Genomic DNA, 12,251 nt, shown 5'->3' on the forward strand with positions numbered 1-12,251 from the left:
CCAGATTTGGGCAGCATTTTTGGCCATGGTGCCAGCGACATGGGAACCCTACATTTCCCAGACTTAGGTAGCAATTTTTGTTGTGACACGAAATGGAAACCCCGTGTGTCCACTGACTTGGGTAGCAGTTTCCATCTCACTCCGAAATGGACACCCAGAGTTCCTCAAACTTTGGCTGCTTTTTATCGCCCCACGACATGGAAATCTAAAGTTCGACAGACTCTCGGGCGATTTAGGGTGTGCCATGACATGGAAACCCCAAGTTTACTAGAGTTTGGTGGTTTCCATCGGTGGTTCTAGCCACGTCGCAACATGCAAACCGCGAGTTCCCCAAACTTGGGTAGTGGTTTAAAAACACCCCAAGTTCCCCAGACTTGTGAGCTAGTTTGCATCGTCATGGAAACCCCAAGTTCCCCTCATTGGGGCATTGTTGAAAACCTCACATTTCCATCATGTTGTAAAATGTGGAAACCCATGGTTCCATCAAGGGTGGGACATGGAAACCCCAAGTTTCCCCAGACTTGGGTTCCACTGGTTTTGGCCATGGCGCGACATGGAAACCCTAGGTTTTCCAAGCTCAGGTGTTGGGGCGTGACATGGAAACGCCAAGTTTCCCCAGGCTTGGGCACCACCGATTTTGGTCGTGGCGTGACATGGAAACCCCAAGTTTCCTAGGCTTGGGTGCCACGGCGCGATATGGAAACCCAAAGTTTCCGTAGGCATGGGCACCACCGGTTTAGGTTGTGGTGCGACATGGAAACCCCAAGTTTCCCTAGGTTTTTGCACCAAGGCACAACTTGGAATCGCCAAATTTTTGGTGTGACATGGAAACCCCAAATTTCTTGCACTGGGCAGAAGCCCCAAATTTTAGGCGCCAGGTGGAAACCCCAAATTTTGGGCATGACATGGAAACCCCAAATTTTGGGCGTGCCATGGAAACCCCAATTTTTTTTGTGCTGAGGATAAGCCCCAAATTTGAGTCAGTTGGTGGAAACCCCAAATTTGGGCTGAACGAAAGCCCCAAATTTTAGGCGTTGGGTGGAAACCCCAATTTTCCCAAGCTTTGGCGCCTTTCCGTAGCAGCGTGGAAACCCCAAATTTCTTTCCCCCAAGCAATCAAAAACTGTCGTCTAGAGGAAGAGGCAAAGGCACGAGAGCGAGAGGGTTAGCTAGATTTGTTTGGGACAAGAGCGAAGCTCTGGATCATGGCAATCAAAGGTTGAATCTCATTGGATCGTTGTAGCAAGGCCACTCTACCACTTACAATACCATGTCGTGTGTTTAAGTCATCTGCAAAGGATTCTTCTCAATGACCATTTGGAATTGAACTTCAAAGCTGCCCTGACTAAGATGATTCATGGTTGCGGTTTGAAAATGACACAGGCCCCTGGGAGTGACAAAGCAACTCCCCTACTATAGGTCGAGATATAGTCAAAGAGTGATATGCACCACTTCTAGCGTGGATTCTGACTTAGAGGTGTTTAGTCATAATCCAACACACGGTAGCTTCGCGCCACTGGCTTTTCAACAAAGCATGATGACCAATTATGTGAATCAACGGTTCCTCTCGTACTAAGTTGAATCACTATTGTGGTGCAGTTCATCAGTAGGGTAAAACTTACCTATCCCATGATGGTCTAAACCCAGCTCATATTCCCTATTGGTGGGTGAACAATCCAACACTTGGTGAATTCTGCTTCACAATGATAGGAAGAGCCGACATCGAAGGATCAAAAAGCAACGTCGCTATGAACACTTGGCTTCAACAAGCCCCGTCTCCACCCCATGGAATAAGTAAAATAACGTTAAAAGTAGTGGTATTTCACTTGCACCGAAAACAACTCCCAATTATTCTACACCTCTCAAGTCATTTCACAAAGTCGGACTAGAGTCAAGCTCAACAAGGCCTTCTTTCCCCGCTGATTCTGCCAAGCCCATTCCATTCGTTGTGGTTTCACTAGATAGTAAATAGGGATAGTGGGAATCTCGATAATCCATTCATGCACATCACTAATTAGATGATGAGGCATTTGGCCACCTTAAGAGAGATATAGTTACTCCCACCGTTTACCCACACTTGGTTGAAATTCTTCACTTTGACATTCAGAGCACTGGGCAGAAATCACATTGTGTCAGCATCCATAGGGACCATCGCAATTCTTTTTTTTAATTAAACAATTAGATTCCCCTTGTCCGTACCAATTCTGAGTCGACTGTTCAACACCTAGGGAAAAGCCCCTGGCAGGGGGCATTCTACGCCCGTAGCCTAATTGGTACATGACTGCCCACCCTCATCACGAGAGCAGCTCGGGAAAACTGCCAACAACCCATGAGTTGAGGGCACAGACCCCTAGGCCCAACCCTTAGAGAAATCCTTTTCCCAAAGTTACGGATTCGTTTTTTCGACTTCCCTTACCTACATTGTTCTATTAACCAGAGGTTGTTCACCTTGGAGACCTGATGCGGTTATGACTACGATCAGGCATGAACGGTACTCGGTCCTCTAGATTTTCAAGGGCCACCAAGGGCACACCAGACACCGCAATATGTGTGGTGCTCTTCCAGCTTCTGGACCCTATCTCCGAGTGAACCGATTCCAGGGTGGGAAAGTTGTTAAAAATAAAAGATAACTCTTCGTGGGACCCTTGACGATGTATCCAGAATTCCTAATGTTGCCGCCTGCCATCGTGTCCTAGTTCAGGAATATTAACCCGATTCCCTTTCAATGCTCATGCAGAGCGCACCCTTGATACAAGGCTTCCCCATCTCTTGGGATCAACTAACTCATGTCCGAGTGTTGTTCACATAGAACCTTCCCCACTTCAGTATTCAAAGTTCTCATTTGAATATTTGCTACTACCACCAAGATCTACACCGAAGGTCGATCCACCCAAGCTCATGCCTAAGGTTTCTCAATGTCCCCCACATCCTCCTACTCATCGAAGCCAGGAAATTTCTCCGATGGTTCAGTATAGGTTGCGCGCTTCAGCGCCATCCATATTTGGGGCTAGTTGATTCACTAGGTGAGTTGTTACACACTCTGTAGCAGATTTTGACTTCCATGACCACTGTCCTGCTATCTTAATCAACCAACACCCTTTGTGGGTCTAGATTAGCACGCAATTCAACACCATAACTTGAATTTCAGTTCATCCCGCATTGCCAGTTTTTCTTACCAAAAATGGTCCACTTGGGGCTCTCGATTCCACAATGTGGCTGAATGGAGCATCCGTCTTACCTATTTTAACTTTGAGAGTAGGTTGAGGGTGTTATGCTCGTAATGCATCTAATCATTTGCTTTACTTAATAAAACTCACGTGTGAGCCCTAGCTATCCTAAGGGAAAATTTGGAGGAAACCAACTACTAGATGGTTCGATCATTCTTTCGCCCCTATACCCAAGTCAGATAAATGATTTGCACGTCAGTGTCACTACGAGCCTCCACCAGAGTTTCCTCTAGCTTCACCCTGCTCAGGCATAGTTCACCATCTTTCAGGTCCCAACAGGTGTGCTTGAACTCGAACCCTTCGCATAAGCTCAAGGTCAGTCAACGATGCAATCCCCCAGAGAGGGGATCTCGCCTGTCAGCTTCCTTGTGCCTTGTAGGTTTTCAAACCCACCGACTCGCACACATGTTAGACTCCTTGGTCCGTGTTTCAAGACGGGTCGAATGGAAAGCCCACCAACCAACACCACGAGCGTGAAAGTGCACACAGCCTGCCACAAGGGCACATGCTTCATTCCTCAACCACCGCAACGAAAGACCAACAAGCAGTAATCCACTCACACTTGTCACGATGCAGTAGCCCATGTTGGTTTTCACCTCAAGTCGAGTGGTGGACCAGCCTGAGCCATTCCACATCCAACCGAGATGCATCAACAGCCTCCATCCACTTCCATCCCAACAATTTCAAGCACTCTTTAACTCTCCTTTCAATGTCCTTTTCATCTTTCCCTCACTATACTTGTTCTCTATCGATCTCTCACTCGTATTTAGCCTTGGACGTAATTTACCACCTAATTAGGGTTTCATTCCTAAACAACCCAACTCACCAACAATGCCTCGTGATGCGATAGGGTCCTAGCCCAACGAGGCTATCACCCTCTCAGGCGCCCCCTTCCAAGGCACTTGGGCCAGGTCCGCCACTGAGGATACTTCTACAGACTACAATTCAGGCAATGCTCCCACCCGATTTTCATGCTCGGCTCTTCCCAGTTCGCTTGTCGCTACTAGGGGAATCCTTGTAAGTTTCTTTTCCTCCGCTTAATTATATGCTTAAACTAAGATGGTGTTCTCATCTAAGCTGAGGTCACAAATTTGGAGCTAAATCTACCCTACCAGATGGGAGGACAAGAGAGAGCAAAGCAAGCTCGAGCGATGCCACACAAAGCCCGCATCAGCTAATGCCAATTTCCCATCTAAGGGGACAAGATCATCCTTCGTCAATGCACACCAGGAAACATCGCTTGAGGTATTTCAACCAACCACACTGCATTAGGCACAGATGAACAACTCTGCTGCTCCCTAACATATTGTAGGGAGCACGTTTGAATGGGATGTGACGCCTAGACAGACATGCCCTAGATTGAGGCCTTGAGTGCAAATTGCATTCAAAAACTCGATGATTCATGGGATTCTACAATTCACACTAAGTATCACATTTCTCTATGTTCTTCATTGTAACAAGAGCTAAGATATCCATTGTCAAAATTCATTTCCATGTATTACCGAAAAATCTGCCACAACAATGAATAGGGCCACCCCCCACAACAAATGTAAGGCTAACGGCCAAAAGGAGGAAAGGAAGAAAAACATATCAAAGAAAGAGAAACAAAGGTGTCTACGCCCCTCACAGGAGGAGGCTCAAATGGAGAACAATCTACCCGAGCCCCGTACCCTCACAAAAAGGGGGGAAATGCATGGAACATCAATTGAGAAGGACTAGGGTGGAAACCCCATGAGCTCGCGCTGCTTTTAATCCTTCCTGAACACTAGTCCACAACAATTCCCCATTTTCTCTGTAAAGCTAGGTACCGAAAGAAAGAAGGGAAGAAAACAAGGTGAATGAAATAGAGACCAAACGTGGCTACTGGCTCACAAGGGGAGGCTCAAACAAAGCACAAGCCTCCCAAGCCTCGTGCCTTCACAAAAAGGGGGAAATTTAAGGGGACGACAATCGAGAAGGACTAGGGTGGCCACCCCGGGAGCTCGCACTATGTTTCATCCTTCTCGAACACAAATCCACAATAATCCCACCTTTTCTCCATAAAGCTAGGGGCCAGAAGGAAGAAGGGAAGAAAACAACATGAAAGAAAGGGATATCAACCATGCCTACTAGCTCATAGCGGGAGGCTTCAAACAGAGAACAAGTTTCCCCAACCCTGTGCCTTGGAAAAAAGGGGGAAACTACAGGGGATGACAATCGAGAAGGAGTAGGGTGGCCACCCTAGGAGCTCGCACTACGTTTCGTCCTTCCCAAACACCAATCCACAACAATCCCAACTTTTCTCCGTAAAGCTAGGGGCCAAAAGGAAGGGAAGAAAACAACATAAAAGAAAGAGAGATATCAAACATGTCTACCGGCTCACAAGGGGAGGCTTAAACAATGAACAAGCTTCCCCAACCCCGTGCCTTTGCAAAAAGGTGGGAACTATAGGGGATGGTGATCGAGAAGGACTAGGGTGGCCACCCTCAGAACTCATACTGCTTTTCTTCCTTCCTGAACACCAATCCACAACAATCCCACCTTTTCTCCATAAAGCTAGGCGACAAAAGAAAGAAGGGAAGAAAGCAACATTAAAGAAAGAGATATTAAACGTGGCTACTGACTCATAAGGGGAGGATCAAACAGAGAGCAGGCTTCCCAAACCTTGTGCCTTCGCAAAAAGGGGGGAACTGTAGGGGATGGCGATCAAGAAGGACTAGGGTGGCCACCCTAGGAACTCGCACTACTTTTCATCCTTCCCGAACACCAATCCACAACAAACCCACCTCTTCTCCATAAAGCTAGGGGTAAAAGGAATAAGGGAAGAAAACAACACCAAAGAAACAAAGATCCTAAGAAAAGAGTGAATCTCAACAACAAGCCAAGTAGATGTCCACTAACCAAAAATAAATCAAACAAGGCACCCAATCAAAAAGCATCCCACCTCTTCACACCCTCCCACATACATTACGGCACAACACCATTTCTAGCTTACAACATAATAAATAACAATCAAACAAACAGGCAAATAAATCACAACCTAAACTTGACCACTACAAAAGACAAGGGCTACGATGATACTAGTGTCTGGAGCACGTTACTGAGAAGTAAACAACCCCCCAACCCACCACAAGGCTTCAAATGACAAATAGACTACTAATAACAAACACACCCCCTTATTGCACCCCTTCATGCACAAAACACCCAGCAACCTTTCCAACGAGAAAGTCAACGGGGGTCAAGAATCAAACTCCAAATAGGAGTTTTCATGGGCTGACATTCAATGCTGGAGAAAGAGACATGCCACAAATACATTGATGGTGCAATGCCACTAAAGAGAGGGACGTCCACAAAGCGCACACCACGAAACAAAGAAATGACCAAGTCCCACAAAAAACCCACAATCCAAAGGTTTTACACAAAAATATCGTCACCATGACTATTTGCAGTCAGTATGGGTCTATCATCACTTGTACTATCCTCCTAAGCAAGTATCAGACCTCAGCTCTTCAAGTCAAGCTTTGAAAATGAGAGAAAGACATTGAAAATCAACAAAGATTTGGTTTCGCACTTTCTCTCACTATTGCCTGTAGTCCCGCACCCCCTGTTCACATTACCTGCAGACCTGCCCGCTCTGTCCCTAAAGGAGTCGGTGCGGACCCCTGTGAAAGTCAAAAAGGCGCAAGTTTATTCTAAAAAAGTCACTTTGGGTTAATTCTAGATGATTTTAGAATTAATTTTGACGTGGATTGTTTGCTCTTAGGTGGTTCATGTATCCCAAAAGAGAAGGAGCTAATCCCTTGATGAGAGGAGCTATCCCTTTGAAGGAGGGCTTTATCCCTTTGAAGGAGGACCTAGTAACTTCCCTCCATTGCACTATAAATTAAGGCATTGGGCTGGTTGCTAGGGAGGTTAGAAGCTGAACATTTTTGAGGGTAAATGCTGGTGGAATTGAGACTTCCTAGTTAAGCTTGAGAGGAGATATCACATACATTTTTGGCTTCATTGGGAAGAGAGTGAAACTTGTCAAAGTAGAGGAGACTTCTTGTTGGACCTTGGGAGGAGCTTGTATAGCATCAAGGCACAGGTTGTAAAGTTCTTCTTTGATTTGAATTAATACAATCAGATTCATTTTTCTCAACAAATTGTCTTATGTCATTTGTTTCATGAATTCCTTGATCATCATGTTAAGTATGCTTTATGATATTGGATTTTCAGGTGTTATTTAATTTGTTTGCTTGTTTGTGTTTGCATATTCGCAACAAGGGAGCTCATTTGGATCAAAGGAGCGAGGCTTCCACAAACTTGCATTGGACCCAAGGTAGGCCTAAAACACTTGTTAGCCTTTGTTTATAATTGCATATTTAGAGAAAGATAGTTTTTGATTGGCTTTCTTGTCACTAGATATCGTTAGATTCTAGGAAGGTCTATCTTGTTCGCGAGATCGACTCATTCCGTGTGACAAAATGGCGACTCCACTGGGGACTTGATTTTTTTCCTTGTTTTTACTTTGACCTGAGAAACTGTGTTTTTTGTTTCTGTTTTTGGCTTGTTGTGTGTGGAATTGGGTAGATTTAGTAGATGTAGGATTATTTTTTGTTTTTCATAACATTGGGAGAGGACCGCATCCTCGACTTGCGACACAGTGCAGACCTATCCGCACTTTTGCTTTTAGCACAGAGCGGTACCACACCTGTGTGAACTGTGGGCCTGCGGACCCTGTCAAAATTTTGGAAAACTTAAGATTTTCTCTGTTAGTCAGCTTAGTTTTGTTTAGATGTTATTATCCCCTGCTTAGACCTGCATATAACCTGTCAGAAGCTTTTCTTAGGTTAATTCCGTTGGTGTTAGGGTTTTAGGTGAAATTCCTAGAAGTTTTGGTTGTCGGGCTTGGTTTTTCATTTTGGTCTTGTAGTAGCTCAAAGCTTAGATGCTGTAGAAGCCTTAGATCACCTTGTTTTTTATAGTCCTTCTTATGAGTCTGACCATTTACAAAATCTACCTTTGTTGAGGAATCCACCTTCTGTTTTCTCTTTGCGAAACTTCGAAAAAGCTTGTGTTAAAAGTTTAGATTTCATTTTTAGAAAAGAAAACAAAAACTGGTTTTTTTTTACTGATTTGTGATTTTGGACAAATTAGTCCTTAGTTTGCTTATAGCTAAGTAAAACATCCTTAAAAAAGACATCTTGTAAGCTTTGACTTCAAATAGTTTTTTATAGTTTATAGATCTCAAGATTAGTCATTTCCATAGTTTTGAGTGTTTTATAAAAAATAAAAATCTCTTTTGGAAAAAGTTTGTTTTTGTAGTATTTGAGTGTTTTGAAAGAAAAGGGAATTTTTTGTGAAAATAACTAGTTGTCTTGTTTTGAGTGCATTGGAAAAGACAAAAAGCTCTTCTTTTAATTTGTTTGTTAAGAATGATTTGTTTTTACAAGCATTTGCATTCTCAAACTCTTTCCTAGCTAGAAGTTCATTGAAGGGAAATGATTTCTTAATCATCTTAAGTGCATTTTTTAGTGATTTCGAGTCGAGTCTTGACACCACGAGTTTCATCTCCGCACCTCTTGACTTAAACAAAACCAATAAAAGTAACGCTTAAAGTAAAACCTATCTAGTAATATTTTTATTTCTAGGGCTCTAATACACCAACATAGCTTAGGCTAGTGTCTTGGAGTAGGGAGTAATTAACTCTCCAAGATAGTAAAACAAATAAGTAGTTGTATCTTGCAGCAGGAGAGAAATCCAATTGTTTCATCTATGCTCTGGGAAAGCTCCTCTTAAAGGAGAAGCACGAGATCATGTCCGAACCAGTGTGGGAATCAATCCTTCCTCATTGGGAACGACGCCAGATATTCACGTATTAAAAATGGTAAACCTCAGATTAACCATTGTCGAGGAGCCTAGGGTTACTTGTTGGTAAACCTTGGATTATGTTAAGGAGCATTCAAGGGGATTGAGCTTGTTACTCTGCCCTTGCGTGCATATCGGATCGTAGATTGTTCCCCCAGGTATATTTTTTTCCATTGGTAACCTTAGTGACCAAATTCTATAGGATTCATCCTAAGGTGACAGTGGTGGGAAGATCCCACTGTACCTAGAGCAGACGTCGGCTAGATTCACTTGGATTTTCTGGGGGGTTCTCTTCACTCGAGATGGTTTAGTGGAGGAACTTGTGCCAATCTATTCATTAAGCAGGTTGCCAGGGTAACTGTTCCAACTGCCATTTCTTTATTGGACTCTGCGATGTTGGGTTTCAACACCGACTAGTGTTTTCAGTACGGAAAGTTACTGTTTGTGTGTGGTTTGATCTCCTAGATTCTTTAGGCATGTGATTCAAATTTGTTTGGTTCTTTAGAGGCTTTAGGTGGTTTTCATTGAGATTTTACTTTGTTTGTGTGTGAAGTAGTTAAAATTTTTTAATCGTGGCTGAATTACCGACGAAGTCCCGTAGACTTCGAGGCCAACCTCCTGAGTTTTCACCGAGCCAGCCTGAAGGTTTAAGAGCCCTCGTAACTCCTAGAGACAGTAGAGTTGGGTCACCTGAAGAAGGAGAGTCTTCTTTGGTGGTACATCCTGATTTTCAAGCTTTAGTAGCAGGTTATAATCCACAATCGGTGTCTTTTTCTGAAATTACTGGTAGCTTTTCATCTACTAGTGATATAGGTGAGGAACCTAAAATATCCGAACCTGAAAGTGAATTTGCTGCTACTCCAACATCTGGGTTTACCTCTCCAACTTCTAGTGGTCCTGGTTCGCCCAGGGTAGAAAGAATAATTACCCAAAATCTTCCTTCTGGACTTATAGCTATTGAAGAACTTGCTACTTCGGAAGAAGAAGTAGGCATCCCTATCCCTGAAAATCAACCTGTTATTGAACTTAGGGAGCATGAATCAATTTTTTACAATCCACCTAGGAGCAGTGCTTGGTATATCTCATTGATAAATTTTTTGGAAAACCCGGGACTAAGTTTTTCACCACCTCGTATTCCTTATCACCCAACACCTAGAGGTTACTATCCTCCGTTAAATATGTCAAGACAGTCGTCCATGTTTTCTCAATCTCCAGAATCCTTTTTGTACAGCGGTCCTTCTGTTCCCTCTGGGTATCAGTCACTTTCTGGTACTTTTGCGGGAGTGTCTCCTCAACCCATAGAACAAGGGTTATTAACTGGAAATAATGGTACTAAGCCATTGAGTGTAGAAGATATTCTCATGATGTAAGGTACTATTCCTAATCCTCAACCTCAAGGTGGCCAGTTACCTCCTGGGGGGCAGCCTCAAAATCCTCAAGTATCGCCTAGGGGGCAACCTCAAGGTACCCAATTTACACCTGGGGGGCAACCTCAAGGACAGTACATACCTACGGGAAAATACGTTCCTCAAGGTCAACCCCAGACTCAATATGTACCTCAAGGTCAACCCCAGTATCAATATGTACCTCAAGGTCAACCCCAGTATCAGTACGTGCCTCAAGGTTATCAACCCCAAGGTTAGTACTCGAACCAAGGTTTCCAACCACCCTTCGGTCAATCATATGTTCAAGGAATGGGAAATGTATCTTTGAATCATCAACCCTACCCTCAACCCGGTTATGGTCCTCAATATTCTCAACCTGTTATGGGTCCATACCCTGGAATGAACTTAGTGTGGGATCCATCACAATCTCAACAGGTCTTGCAACCAAATGTACAATTGTCATCTCAAACTGGACAACCCTTGGTTTCTGGTTCACCCCATCAACCTGTCTAGTCTACTATTCAAACTTCTGTACCTTCGGTAGTTTCTCACCCTGGGCCTAGTACACCTCGTACTCTGCCTCAAATGGCTGCTGCAACTGCTGCAACATCTGTTCAATCAACCCCACCTACTTCTAGAGTATCGACAGCTCTGGTTTCTACTATTCCTGTATCAACTCCTCAGACATCTTTACCTCAGTCTGGATCCACAATTAAAACTTCGGTTCAGATGCCTGTAGGACAACCTGGTTCAAGCACGGTTGTCACAAGTCAACCACAATTTACTTATCAACCGTACCAGGGATAGTACCAATTCCGTCCTGTTGTGCAACAACCAGTCTATTAGTATCAACCGTACCCTGGGTATACATATCAACAACCTCAACAACCCCAGTACGGTCCGGTTAATATTGGTTTTCCTGGAGGATACAATATCGCAAATGCAATTCCAATTCCTAGTTATCCTGGATATCCTCCTCCTGGGCTGGTCTCATGACCCAGATTTTTGGGGACCCTAATCGTCAGTTACCGTATATCGCAACTTTGGACTTGCCTGACTTGTCACACCTAACGAACGATCCCATTAACTATCTTCCGTTTTGGCCGCCAATGCTGAATAAGTTGCCTAGTGATATTCTTAAGTTTGAAGGCAAATCGGGAGAGAACCATGTGATGACTTATCACCTTTGGTGTGCATCTAATTCCATTTCAGATGATTCAATCCGTTTAAGGCTTTTCCAACGCACTCTAACTGGTCTTGTAGCCAAGTGGTACATTGAGTTACCGCAAGCCACTTTTTATAACTTTAGTCAGTTAGCTACTTCGTTTTTAACTCATTTTCAGTTGCCAGTCAGATATGACAATGGCACGGAATTATTAACTTCGTTAAAGCAGTCGATGTCCACTTACATTTCAGATCACATTCATGAATGGAGACGTCGACGGCATTTAGTGAAGGTTTTTATTCCGGATCAGATCTTAGTTGAATGGTTTGTAAAATCTTTATTGCCAAAGATCACTGAGGATGTAGCTAAGGCTGGAGTCGTTACTGAGGAGAAAGTGATTGCTCAAGCACAGTACCTTGACTTAGTTTATACTCAGTCAGGTACGTTACACGAGAAAATCCCCGATCTTCCTAAGCAAAATCAAATTGCTGCAGCTCCTTCAGGGTCTCATGCCGCTGACGGTATGATTGGTACACTTAATACCAAATGTAAGAAGAAGTCTTCCAAGAATTCTTCTCCTATCATAACCTTGCCAGATTCCCTGACAGGAGATTCTTTTGTGGAGATTTCCATTGATATTCATGT

General features: G+C 43.8%; 1 non-coding gene and 1 pseudogene across 1 annotated transcript; both read right to left on the reverse strand.

The window, feature by feature from the left end:
• Positions 1–1,198: 1,198 nt before the first annotated feature.
• On the reverse strand, positions 1,199–4,313 carry LOC149157367 (25S ribosomal RNA; annotated as a pseudogene).
• Positions 4,314–4,560: 247 nt separating this feature from the next.
• LOC149157368 (5.8S ribosomal RNA) lies at positions 4,561–4,714 on the reverse strand. Its single transcript, XR_016262097.1, has one exon. It is a non-coding gene; the product is annotated as a 5.8S ribosomal RNA (ribosomal RNA).
• Positions 4,715–12,251: the final 7,537 nt, after the last annotated feature.

The sequence above is a fragment of the Pinus tabuliformis genome, chromosome 5_2, assembly GCF_031772625.1.
Source record: "Pinus tabuliformis cultivar Carrire ecotype Pingquan chromosome 5_2, CPIR1, whole genome shotgun sequence".
Classification (NCBI taxonomy): Eukaryota; Viridiplantae; Streptophyta; class Pinopsida; order Pinales; family Pinaceae; genus Pinus; species Pinus tabuliformis.